General features: G+C 37.8%; 1 protein-coding gene across 3 annotated transcripts in view; it reads left to right on the top strand.

Moving 5' to 3' along the window:
- The window catches only part of NSRP1 (nuclear speckle splicing regulatory protein 1), a 66,322-nt gene that overhangs the window by 28,863 nt on the left and 24,522 nt on the right, over positions 1-12,937 (top strand). The window lies entirely within an intron of this gene.

Here is a 12,937-nt window from a genome sequence, read left to right as displayed (position 1 = left end):
TCGTCATCGGCACGGGAAGTGTGGGCGGCGCCATTCCTGGGCAGGCTGCTATTTCTTTTCACGCTGGGCGGCTTTCCTCACGGGCGCACTCCTTGCACGTGGGGCTCCCCCACGCGGGGGACACCCTTGTGTGGCACGGCACTCCTTGCGTGCATCAGCACTGCGCATGGCCAGCTCCACACGGCTCAAGGAGAACCGGGGTTTGAACCGCGGACCTCCCATATGGTAGACGGACGCCCTAACCACTGGGCCAAAGTCCGTTTCCCCTAGCACACTTCTTAGTATTTCCTGCAAAGTTGGTCTCTTGATTACAAACTCTGTTCCTGTTTATCTGAATATTCTAAACTTGCCCTCATTTTTGAAAGACCGTCTTGCAGGATAAAAGATTCTTGGCTGGAAGTTTTTCTCTTGCAGTATCTTAAATATACCATGCCACTGTCTTTTTGCCTCCCAGGTTTCTGATGAGAAATCGGCACTTAATCATATTGGGTATCCCTTATATGTTAGGCATTGCTTTTCTCTTGTTGCTCTCAGTAGTCTCTCTTTGCCTTAGGCATTTGACATTCTAATTAGTATGTGTCTTGGAGTTGATCTATTCAGATTTTTTCAGATGGGAGTACATTGTGCTTCTTGGACATTGATATCAATGTCCTTCAGTAGGGTTGGGAAATTTTCTGCCATTTCTTCAGACATTCCTTATACCCTTTTCCTTCCTCTGCTCCTTCTGGGATACCCATGACATGTATATTTGAACGTCTTGCTGTCGTTTAGTTCCGAGACCTTGTTCAGATTTTCCATTCTTTTTTTCTTCTGTTCTTTTGTATGTTTGCTTTCAGAGGCCATTTCTTCAAGCTCACAATCCTTTCTTCTGCCTCCTCAAATCTATTATTTGATTTCAGTGTATTTTTAATTCATTTATTGTGCCTTTCATTCTCATAAGATCTATTTTTTTTATGTATGCTCTCAAATTCTTCTTTGTGCTCATCCAATGTCTTAATATCCTTAATCTCTTCAGAGCCATCTCATTGAATTTATTAAGGAGATATGTTTGAACATCTATGAGTAGCCGTCTCAACTCCTTTATGTTACCTGGAGGCTTGTTCCTTTAACTGCACCATATCTTCTTGTTTCTTGGTGTGGATTATAATTTTTTGTTGGTGTTTTTGGTGTCTGGCTTACTAGATGTATTTATTCTGGGTACAGTTTCTCTTTAATTTAGGGCTTTCTTGCCCTTTCTCCCTTGCTGGGTGTGTAGTAGAAGCCAAGGATGTAGTTGTACTATAAGCTATGGAGGCTCAAGCTGCCGTCATTGCCCCAGGGACCAATGAAGCTTCTCCCAGTTTTCTCCTTTGCCAGGGGTAATAAGGACAGACCACTGCTGTATGTAATAATCCAAGTCTTGCAGGCCTAGACTGTAGTTGTCCAGAGAGACTGATGAAGCTTCACACATGTCCCTTCCTCCCCTGCCTAGGGCAGGGATGGAGCTGCCGGTGTGGGCAGCAGTCAATGCCATTCATGTCCAAAATGACTACAGTTATTCTGGTCGACTTTTGACTCTTCAGTCTGTGCCTGCCAAATGTACCTGCTGTTACCTGGAAAGGTTGATGCAGGACCTGCCAACTTCCTCCCTGCTAGTGGTGGGGTTGAAACCTAGTCTAGGGCTGCAGGCTGATCTCGGTGAAAGAAGCCAGTCCCTACCATCACTGATTTTCAGTCAGCCTGGCTTCCCCTCATGCTGTGGGCAGAGTAAAAATGATGGCTACCGGCCTCTTTCTAACTTGGACAGGTTCAAACTTTAGCTGTTCTTAGGATTATACTTTAGCTAGCCAAATTTACTAATCAGTAACTAAAATTGGCCAACCATCTCTTCCTCCTTTTTTTATGAAGATCACCAGCTTCTACAGTGTGGCCTGTATTTTCCCAGAGAGGCTGGTGCACGTCCCGCCAGCTTCCTCCCTGCTGGAGGTGGGGCTGGAGCTTATGCTAGAGTTGCGATCTGATCTGGATGGAAAGGAGCTGGTCCATACCAGCACTTTTATTTTCAGTCCATCCTGCTTATTCTTATGCCAGAGGCGGAGTTAAAATGGTCACTACTGGCCTCTTTCTGACTTGGACAGGTTCAAACTTTAACCGTTCTCAGGATTATACTTTAGCCTGCTGAATTTACTAATCAGTAGCTGAAGTTGGTGCCCAACTGTCTCTTCCCCGTTTTTGGGAAATGGAGCTTCCAATTCCAGCCTCAAAATAGCTCCCGAGGTAGTTTGTGCCACCATTGGAGGATGGGCACCAGCCCCTGGGGTAGAGAGTACTCTATTTACGAATCTTCTTGGCAGATGGGCAGTCTCCTTCCATTCTTTCAAGGATGTTGTAGGATGCTCTTCTGGTCTCCTAGAGCCCCCAAACAGGTGCCTTAGATAGCTCTGGGTTGATTACTAACTGCCCTGTAGCACGAGCTGACTCTAGGAGCTCCTTACTCTGCCACCATCTTGCTATTTGTCCTCTCTTTACTCATCCTTTTTAACTAAAATTTCTAATTACAAAAGAATAAAAGTTTCACTTCCACAAATTTTTAAGTTTTAAATAACAAAAATCAATATCTATTTTCCAGAAACATACGTCCATACATTGACGGGCTTTGATATTGTCTGTTCCAACTTTACAATAAAAATCATTGAAAATATTTTTTCTTTATTTTCATGTTGTGTTTTAGTGTGTATAGTCAGACAAAAAGCAATAATTTCCCATCTCACTCTGGGCTTTATCAAAAGCTGAAAATAAAATAGATCAGATTACTTTCTGAAACAAAATTACTTTATTAGTTTAGTAATAATTTGAGGTTACTTTAAAGATAAGAAGCAGAATTTGGGAGGAGATTCATTTCCTGCCTTGGGCTCTATCTGCAAGAACTACATCTTCAATGTCAAGAGATTGTGTATTTATAACTGAACTGTAATAAAGTCTGTACTGAGGATGCTGCACACCTGACTTGGTCATTGTGATTATATATTAGGTGCAAACTATTGCTTGTCTTTTGGGGAAAAAAATATATTACCAACTCTATTTCATTACAATTTGGCTGGGGTAGGAAGGATTACAAAACCTTTGCTGATTTTAAGTGGGATAGTTATTACAAGTATTGTTAATGTTGTCCCTTTGGAAAATAAGTTTGTGTTTTTAAGTGAAATAAACTTAGGAAATTTTCCTTTCATTTGTGAATTAAGCAATAATAGGAAGGGAAGAGGTATCATACTAATTGTAGTACATATGTTTTCACTAAACCATAGAAAGTATACAAAGAAATTTTCACACAAAATTGTAAGATCCTTATTTCAGAACTGCATCTTCATGAGAGTTTGCATTCCTTTATTATTTTATCTATCTTCTTTCTAGAACTGACTTTTCCTGAATCTGTTGAGATAGTCATGTGATTTTTCTCCTAAGTGTCTATTAATGTGATTTATTATATGGGTACATTTATAGTATTAAACTATGTTTTAATTTCTTCATTTAATTTTATTAGAGAAGTTGTGTGGTTACAGACAAAATATGCCCAAAATACAGAGTTCCCATATACCACCTTATTATTAACATCTTGCGTTGATGTGGTAATACTTGTTACAGTGGGTGAAAGAACATTTTTATAATTATACTATTAACTATAGTCCATAGTTCACCTTAATGTTCACTCTGTTGTAGCACCCAGTAGGTTTTTTTAATCAAATCAGCTTTATTGATATATATTAATAAAGCATACAATCCATCCAAAGTGTACAATCAATAGTATTTGATATAATTACATGGTTGTGCATTTATCACTTCAGTTATTATTAGAGCATTTTTATTATTCAATAATAATTTAAAAACACAAAAATACTACTTTTGTTTTTAAGTTTTTGTTCTAGTATTATACGTACAACTCAAAATTCTTCCTTTTAACCACTTTCATATACATATTTCAGTGCTGGTTAATTATGTTTACAGTGTTGCACTACTGTCATCACCATCCATTACTAAAATATTTCCATCAAATAAAAACATATACAATTTAAGCATTAACTCCCCTTTTTCTACCACCACCCCAGCTGCTGGTAATCTATATTTTAGTTTCTGGCTCTGAGAATTTGCTTATTCTTTTTTTTTTTTTTTTTTTTTTTAAGATTTATTTTCTTTCCCCTTCCCCGACCCCTTCCCCCCATTGTCTGCTCTCTGTGTCCATTTGCTATGTGTTCTGTGTCTGCTTGAATTCTTGGCAGCACCGGGAATCTGTGTCTATTTTTGTTGCGTCATCTTGCTGCCTCAGCTCTCCATGTGTGCAGCGCCACTCCTGGGAAGGCTGCGCTTTTTTCGCATGGGGCAGCTCAGTGTGGGGCGCACTCCTTGCACGTGGGGCTCCCCTACACGGGGAACACCCCTGCATGGCACTGCACGCCTTGTGCATGGCAGCACTACACGTGGGCTAGCTCACCACACGGGCCAGGAAGCCCTGGGTTTGAACCCTGGACCTCCCAGACGGTAAGTGGATGCTCTTATCAGTTGAGCCATGTTCATGTCTCTGCTTATTCTAATTATGGCAGTGAGCTCATAACGATATTTTTGTCCTTCTTTGCCTATCCTTCACTCTACGATGTCTTCAGGGTTCATCCATGTTGTCGTGTGTATCAGAACTAGATTCTGTTTTATGGTTGAATAATATTCCTTGGTGCATATATACTATATAGTATATATACATATATATATATACTATATTCCTTGGTGCATGTATACTCCATTCATCCATTGATGGTACTTAGATTGCTTCCCTCTTTTGGTGAGAGAGAATAATGCTGCTTTGAACCTCATTGTGCAATTATCTCTTCAAGCACCTGCTTTCATTCTTTCAATTCTGTACCTAGACATGGGATACTGGGTCGTATGAGAATTCTGTAGTTAACTTTCTGAGGAACTGCCAAACTGTCTTCTAAAGTGACTGCACTGTTTTACATTCTCACCAACAATACAGGAGTATTCCTCTTTTTCCACATCCTCTCCAACGTTTGTCATTTTCATTTCCTTTTTTTTTTTTTAATAATAACCATTATAGTGAATGTGAAATTCTATCTTGTGGTAATGGCTAACGATATTGAGCATCTTTTTTTTTTTTTTTTAATTTTCTGATATTCATGAAATATTGTTTTTTTTAATTTTTTTCACCCATTTAAAAATGCAAAAACATTCTTAGCGATATTGAGCATCTTTTTCATGTGTTTATTGGTCATTTTTATATCTCCCTTGGAGATTAAAATCCTTTGTTCATTTTTAAATTGGGTTGTCTTTTTGTTGTTGAATTGCAGGAATCCTTTAAATATTCTGAATATTAAACCCTAATCAAATATGTGATTTCTGACAATTTTCTCTCATTCTAGAATTTGCTTATTGTAGATTTACCATAAATAGAATTATACAGTATTTTTTCATTTGTGTATGACTTATTTCACTTAGCATAATGTTTTCAAGGTTTGTCCATGTTGTAGCATATGTCAGAATTTCATTCCTTTCTATGGATGAATAATATTCCAGTGTATGCGTGTTGGTTTAGCCATTCATCTGCCAATGGACACTAGAGTTGTTCTCAACTTTCAGCTGTTGAGAATAATGCTGCTATTAATTTTTTTAAAGGTAGAAATAATGTCATATGCCGAGTGTATGCGGGAGTTGACAGGCTAGGAGGTATATAAAGAGAGGAGGAGGTCTGAATATAGTTGCTAGAGAAGGAAGAGAGACTTGGCAAGGGAAAATGAGAAAGGGTGGACAACATTAGAGTCTAGTTAAAATTGGCAGCTAAGAATTATATTTTACAGCAGTACTTAGCTTCCTTAATATAGACAGCAGATGGTTGGATGGAGTCAGGAGTGGGATTTTGTCAAATAAGTACAAAAAATGGGAGGTAGGGCAACAGTTAAAAGTAAAGGTGTACTGTTATTTTATGTTGCCATTAAGAAAAAGGAACACTACCAATTAAACTATGACATTCTTTACCACTTAGAATTTTAATGGCATATTTAGGACACAATATAATGTTGAAAGTTATTTTAGTCTGAATTAGATAGAAATTTTTATCTTAGGTCATTCTTAATGCATCCATAAAAACAAAACATAAATGAAATAAATTTGTTAATGAATCCTCAAACTTTGGACTCACTTTTTTACTTAGACTAATTGGTGACTTTTTCCACATTATGTTGTCTTGTCTGATATCAAGCATGTTTGTGATAATAGCACTTCTTAAAATTATGTAATCTTCGATAGCTTTTTTGTTTTGTTTTTACTGGCTTATTGAGGTGTCATTCACATACCATACAGTTCATCCATTTGAAATGTACAGTTCATTGGTTTTTAAGATATTCACAGATAGATGCAACCATCAACTCAGTCAATTGCATAATATTTTTATCACTTCAAAAAGAAATGGTATGGGGATGTGGCTCAACAGATAGAGGGTCCACCTACCATATAGGAAGTCCAAGGGTTCGATACCCAGGGCCTCCTGGCTCATGTGGTGAGCCGGCCCACGCACAGTGCTGCTGCATGCAAGGAGTGCCGGCCCACGCAGGGATACCACTGCATAAGGTGCCTTCCACGCAATGAGTGGCCCCTGTGCAAGGAGAGCCGCCCCGCACGAAACCACAGCCTGCCCAGGAGTGGTACCATACACACAGAGAGCTGATACAGCAAGACGATACAACAGAAAAAGACACAGATCCCCGGTGCTGCCTGATGAGAATATAAGTGGACACAGAAGAACACACGGCGAATGGACATAGAGAGCAAGACAATGGGGGGAGAGGTGGAGAAATAAATAACTCTTTTTTTAAAGAAAGAAATGTTGTGAAATGTGGGTGTAACTCAGTTTTTGCACGCATGCTTCGCATGTATGAGGTCCTGGGTTCAATCCCGGTACTGCTAAAACAAAAAAAACAAAAAAACTTGTATTCTTTAGCTTTCACCCTTTATCCCACCATCCTCTCCAGCTCTGAAGAACCACTGTTCTACTTTCTTTATAGATTTTTCTCTGGAATTTCATATGAATAGAATCATATAATTTGTGGTCTTTGTGACTGGTTTCTTTCACTTAGCATAACTTTTTCACAATTCATCCATGTTGTAGCAACTGTACTTAATTTCTTTTTATGGCCAAATATACCATATTTTATTCATTTGTCATTTGATGGACATTTGGGTTGTTTCCACCTCTTGGGCATTGTGAATAATGCTATAAACATTTGCATACAAGTTTTTGTGTGCACATACGTTTTCATTTCTCTAGAGTATATATATACTCGTCATTCAATTGCTAGATCATTTGGTAATTGTTTAATCATTTGAGAAACTGCCAGACTTTTCCAAAGTGTCTGTACCGTTTTACATTCCTACCAGCAGTGTGTAAGAGTTCTGATTTCTTCACATCTTGTTCAATGTTGTTTTCCAGCTTTTTTATTCTACCTATTCTAGTAGGTATGAACTGGTATCTCATTGTAGTTTTAATTTAATTTTTTTTTTTTTAAGTACTGGGGCTGGGGATTGAACCTGAAACTTCATCTGTAGGAAGCCGGCACTCAACCACTAAACCACATCTGCTCCCCTCAGTGTAGTTTTGATTTGTATTTTTCTGCTGACTAGTGATGTTGAACCTTTTTACTTGTGCTTTATGATATAGCTTGCTTTCTTTTCTTTCTTTCTTTCTTTTTTTTTTTTTTTTTTTTTTTTTGAGGTACTGGGGCCGGAGATTGAACCCAGGACTTTGTATGTGGGAAGTCGATGCTCCACATCGTTTCCCATTAGTTGTTTTGTGTGTTTTTTTTGGTTTACTTGTTCTTTGCTTTTGTTTTTAGGAGGCAGCAGGGATCAAATCCAGGACCTCCCATGTGGGAAGCAGGCATTCAACCACTTGAGCCACATCTGTTCTCCTGTAGCTTACTTTTGACTCCCACTTTGGGATTGTTACTTAGACATGACTTATTCACCATCTCCTCCACACCCTCCGTAGGAATAAAATAGTGCTCCATTAATGAATCCAGAATTTTCTTCCTCATTGCTGATACTGATTCTGCAGGTTTTGATGGTGACACTTTTAATTCACCCACATTTACACAGGACAACTACTACTGCTTCCTGGTCAGTAGCAATTAAGTGACACCAGTGGTTATAAGGTGTATTCCAATTTCAGAAGATGTTAAAATTACACAGCTTATAATTAGTGGAATTTGGTAGGATAGTGATTGTCAAATGGATTGTCTGAATTTATAGTTTCAGAACTGAGCAATTCTGGTAATGTCAAAACATCTATGAGAATGGTTGGCTGAAGAGGAAAAGTTTTCTTAACTGGAGGTAAGGGAAACAAGGTCAGGTCAGGGTGTTGGATGGATAATCCATAATGATGCCGGCATGCCAGGATGATGGCATGATATAGAATAGAAAGGAAGATTGAGTTCAAGTTGTCAGAGATAGCAGTAATAAAGCGTTCATAAATTCAGAGAAGAAAGCAGTAGAAAAAGACATAGTCATAGGGCATGAGCCTTAGAGGAGCAGGGGTTTTTGCCGGTAAGAATGGCAATAGAATTAGGAGGAGACTCAACATTTTCCTAATCTCAGGTACAGTGTATGTGAACTGTGAGCATCCCTAGAAGAAAGGATTCTTTCAGGGGAGAGACAGAGAAGTTAAGAGACAGTTTATCAAAGATGATGAGGATGTGGGGATTCTACCGGGCTCAGTGAAAAGGTTTGAGTTAGGGTAAAAGACATAAACAGTGTGGCCAAAGTATAAAAGGGGATGATAAACAGGTTTATTTCTTGAGTAGTGAACAAGGACTAGCCAGGAGTATAGGAAAGCTGTTTTTGCCTGGAGGTGGCATATAAAAAAAATGTTGAAAACAGATGTTTTAATGGTTACAGAACTTTCTCTTGAAAGGTATATACTTACTTAAACAATCCCCTGATAATGAAAGCTAGGTTGCTTTGCATTTTTCACTAATATGAATAAGATATATACAGGGATTTATATAATGGCACATTGACTGTATTATGTAATGGGAATATCTTTTATATCCTTAGAATAACTTTTTTTTTTTTAAGATTATTTATTTCTCCCCCCACACCCCTTGTTGTCTGTGCTTGCTGTCTGCTCTCTTTGTCTGTTTGTTGTGTGCTCTCTGTGTCTGCTCACCTTTTTAGGAAGCATTGGGAACCGAGCCCAGGACCACCTATGTGGAAGGGAGGCACCCAGTCTCTTGAGCTACATCTGCTCCCTGCTTGTTGTGTTTCCTTGTTGTGTCTCCTCATTGAGTCATGTGGCAGTTTAATATTATTGGTGAATTCCAAAAAGAAATATTGGATTATGTTTGTAATCTGATCTGTAACTGGGCCTGATTGAGTTATGATTAGGGCTTTAATTGGGCCAAGTCATTAGGGCATTGAGTCCCCACCCCTTGGTGGGTGGGATTCACAGATAAAAGGCATGGCAAAGGACAGAGTTCCGGGTTTCTGATATTGGAGTTTGAAGCTAAAGTCTTAAACTGGAGCCCTGGGAAAAGAGACAGCCGTTCTCCTGGTAGTCTACAGCTGACCTTGTGGAGTGAGGCAAAGCCTAGAGAGCCTCATAGTCTACAGCTGACCTTGTGGAGAAAACAGAGGAGCTGGGCCCAGAGGAACCCAGAAAGCCTGAAGCCTCGCAGACATCAACAGCCATCTTGCTCCAACATGTGAAAATAGACTTTAGTGAGGGAAGTAACTTATGCTTTATGGCCTGGTAACTGTAAGCTCCTATCCCAAATAAATACTATTTATAATGCCCAGCAGATTTCTGGTGTTTTGCATCAGCACTCCTTTGGCTGACTAATACAAGTCATCTTGTTGAGTCAGCTTGCCATGCCAGCCCATCACATCGGCATGCTGTCTTGCTCATCTTTAGGAGGCACCAGCAACCAAACCCAGGACCTCCCATTTGGTAAATGAGCACCCAACTCCTTGAGCCATATCTGCTTCCCTAGAATAAATTCTTGAAAGTGGAATTACTAGACCATAAGAAGTGGATTTCTTCAGCTTTTAATACATTTTGCCAAATTGAACCATTTTACATTTTCATGATGTATTATTATGTTTCTGCTTGTTACCTTTCCAATATTAGGTGATATCCTTTTTAAAATCTCTGTCAATTTGATAGATAATAGGAGTTACTGTTTTCATTGTAAAGTTGAACATTTTTTCATATGATTAATGGTTAATATTTTGTCTTTCCCATTCATGACCTTGTTGATTTTTTTCTGTTGTGTTTATCTTTGAACTGAGCTTATGTAATAAAAATTTTATGTATTTTTCACAGCGTTTAAACAGGTGGGCAGATAAACTCATAATATAGATTGCTGAGTTGTAGGATCTTTAATAAATGATCATTGCTAAGTTAAAAAAATATTTTTAAAGGAAGTTCCCATCTCTCAGTTCTCAGAGTACACCAGAAATATGTATTGTAGCCATAAGCTGTTTGTAAAAGGATTGGTTTTTGAACTCTCTTTCTTTAGCTGAGAAATATTTCAGATAGGTAGATAGACAAACCTGTTATTTCAGAAAGTCCATATATATGTATATATTTTTCCCATTGTATTTTATTAGTTGTTGAGTGAGACATTAATTTTTGCAAAAAAATGAAAAATCCTCTTTTCTGAATTTTTGTTTAAAAAATTTATGACTAAAGAAAGATAATTCATAAAAATAATGACTAGTATCTGTAATTTTTTTTCAGTGTCATAAGACTATATTCTGTTTATGGATGAAGGAATTTGAGTAATACAGAGCTCTTTCTCTTCTGGTCGTTATCACAGCCTAGGAGGCAGCTCATCTAAACTCACATAGTGGAGTAAGAAATTTGCGCAATCATGTGCTTTTCTCTTTTCTTTATCTGAGCTAATGGTAAGGTTTTTTTTTTTTTTTTTTTTAACATCTCCCATTTAGTTGGGTTATACCTGAACTGTAATTCAGTGAAGCAAATATTAGATTAATTAGATAATATTCATTCTCTACACAGAATGATAGAGGAAAAATGGCTAAGAAAATCCAGTTGGCAGTGTTTTTCTTAATTCTTCATTTTAGGATGTCCGTACTTGACCACCATGTCTGTCTTTACCCCTTAAAATTATTAGTGTATATATATATTTTTTTAATAAAAGTATATCATTCATGCATGAATATACACAAACAATACGTATATAGTAAAAGTTGTGAATTTACAAAACAAACATGCATATCATTATACAGGGCTCCTGTACATCACCCCACCACCAATACTTTGCATTGTTGTGAAACATTTTTTTAACAAACTGTGGCAGTTTGAGATTATTTATGAATCCCCAAAAGAGAAAGAATATAAACTAATCTTTCTCTGGGTATGATACCTTGGACTATATTAAATTCAATTGAGGGGACTCTTGATTAGATTACCTGTTAAGATTTCTTGAAGGACTTTTTTGATTTGACCATGTCAGTAAGGCATGAGACTCAGGTTGAGTAGCCACCCCTCTAGTGGGCCAAATTGACTGGAGAGAAACCACTCTCTGCCCTCTTCCGCACTGTCACTCTTGCCACAGAGGAAGGTGTCTATTCCTCTCTCATTTGGCTACAGTGAGCCAGTGGTTTTACCCAAACTGTTCGCCTTGTGGATGGGGAGTGGGTGCCATTCCTGGCCTCCAGGTCTAGTACAGTTTTCCTTTCTGCTGCTTCGTACTATGTCCCTCACTCTCCTGAAAGATGCACAGCACTCTCCTACAGTTACCCAGAGCAGCTCCCTCAGACAGCTTTTTGCCCTTCCTCTGTTATAATGAGAGAGTTGAGCCCTGCCTACCTACTCCAACACCATCTTCCCGGAAGTCCTGATGTGATTCTGTGTATGTGTGTATATATATGTATAAAATTTTTTTAAAATGTTTTATGTTATTCCTTCACGTTCATTTCTTATTAATAGTATCCTACCAACTCTTGGATTAGAAATAAAAGCTTAAAATTTTGACCAAATATGGCTATTCCACCACTAGATTATAATGTTTTTGTATCATTTAATCTCAGTGCTGTGCACATAGAAGGCTCTCAAAGCATGTTTTTAAAAAATAAATGGATTTGTGTGAAACTACTTCATGTGTTTGAAAAGGTACTTCCCTAAGATTTTTAGTAGGAAACCTATTTTGAAGTAGCACTGTGGTACTGTAACAGTTTTTGCACTTATATAAATGTTTGCATTTAAATCTATTTATAAACCAGAATATTTTACTTTATATTTTCTCTAAATTGAACCTAAGTTTTGCTTTGTTAGTAGTATATTACTAATTTTGTGAGCCCATGTGAAATGGTATACTTTTCAGGCTTAGTGCTTTTTAAAGATAAAGGCCCTTCCAGGGTAACATTTGTCTTCCTAAATTAGAAACTAATGATAAATTATTATTATATTAGAAAGCATCATTAATGATTACTCTCCTGTTTTATACCGTGACCTGGTCTTCACACATAGAATTAGAATAATTGTGTGCTTGCTGATTTTGTAACTAATTAATGACCATATTGTGTATTTTGAATCATTTTCAGCTGTAATAATTTTTTAAAATTTTATTTTACAAGCACTCCCTTTTCCCACCTTGCCCTTTTCCTCCCATAACCTCCAATCTGCTATCTCTGTGAATTTGCTGCTTCTGTCTACAATTAGGCAAGATGTTAAATATTGGGGGAGGCTGAGTGAAGAGTGCAGGGTATCTCCCTATAAATTTCTTTGCAACTGTGAATCTGTATTTCAAAATAATAAGTTCTAAGAAATATACTTCTTTAACAAAGAACTCTGTCCTTCCCACCCCAAACTGGGTGCTTATTGGAGGCAGATAACAGTTAATTTGGCATTTCCTTGCTATCAGATCTCACCATCCAGTTA

Source organism: Dasypus novemcinctus, chromosome 21, assembly GCF_030445035.2.
Source record: "Dasypus novemcinctus isolate mDasNov1 chromosome 21, mDasNov1.1.hap2, whole genome shotgun sequence".
NCBI classification, from domain to species: domain Eukaryota; kingdom Metazoa; phylum Chordata; class Mammalia; order Cingulata; family Dasypodidae; genus Dasypus; species Dasypus novemcinctus.
The sequence above is the reverse complement of the archived record's forward strand: the minus strand, read 5'-3'. Positions and strand labels throughout refer to the sequence as shown.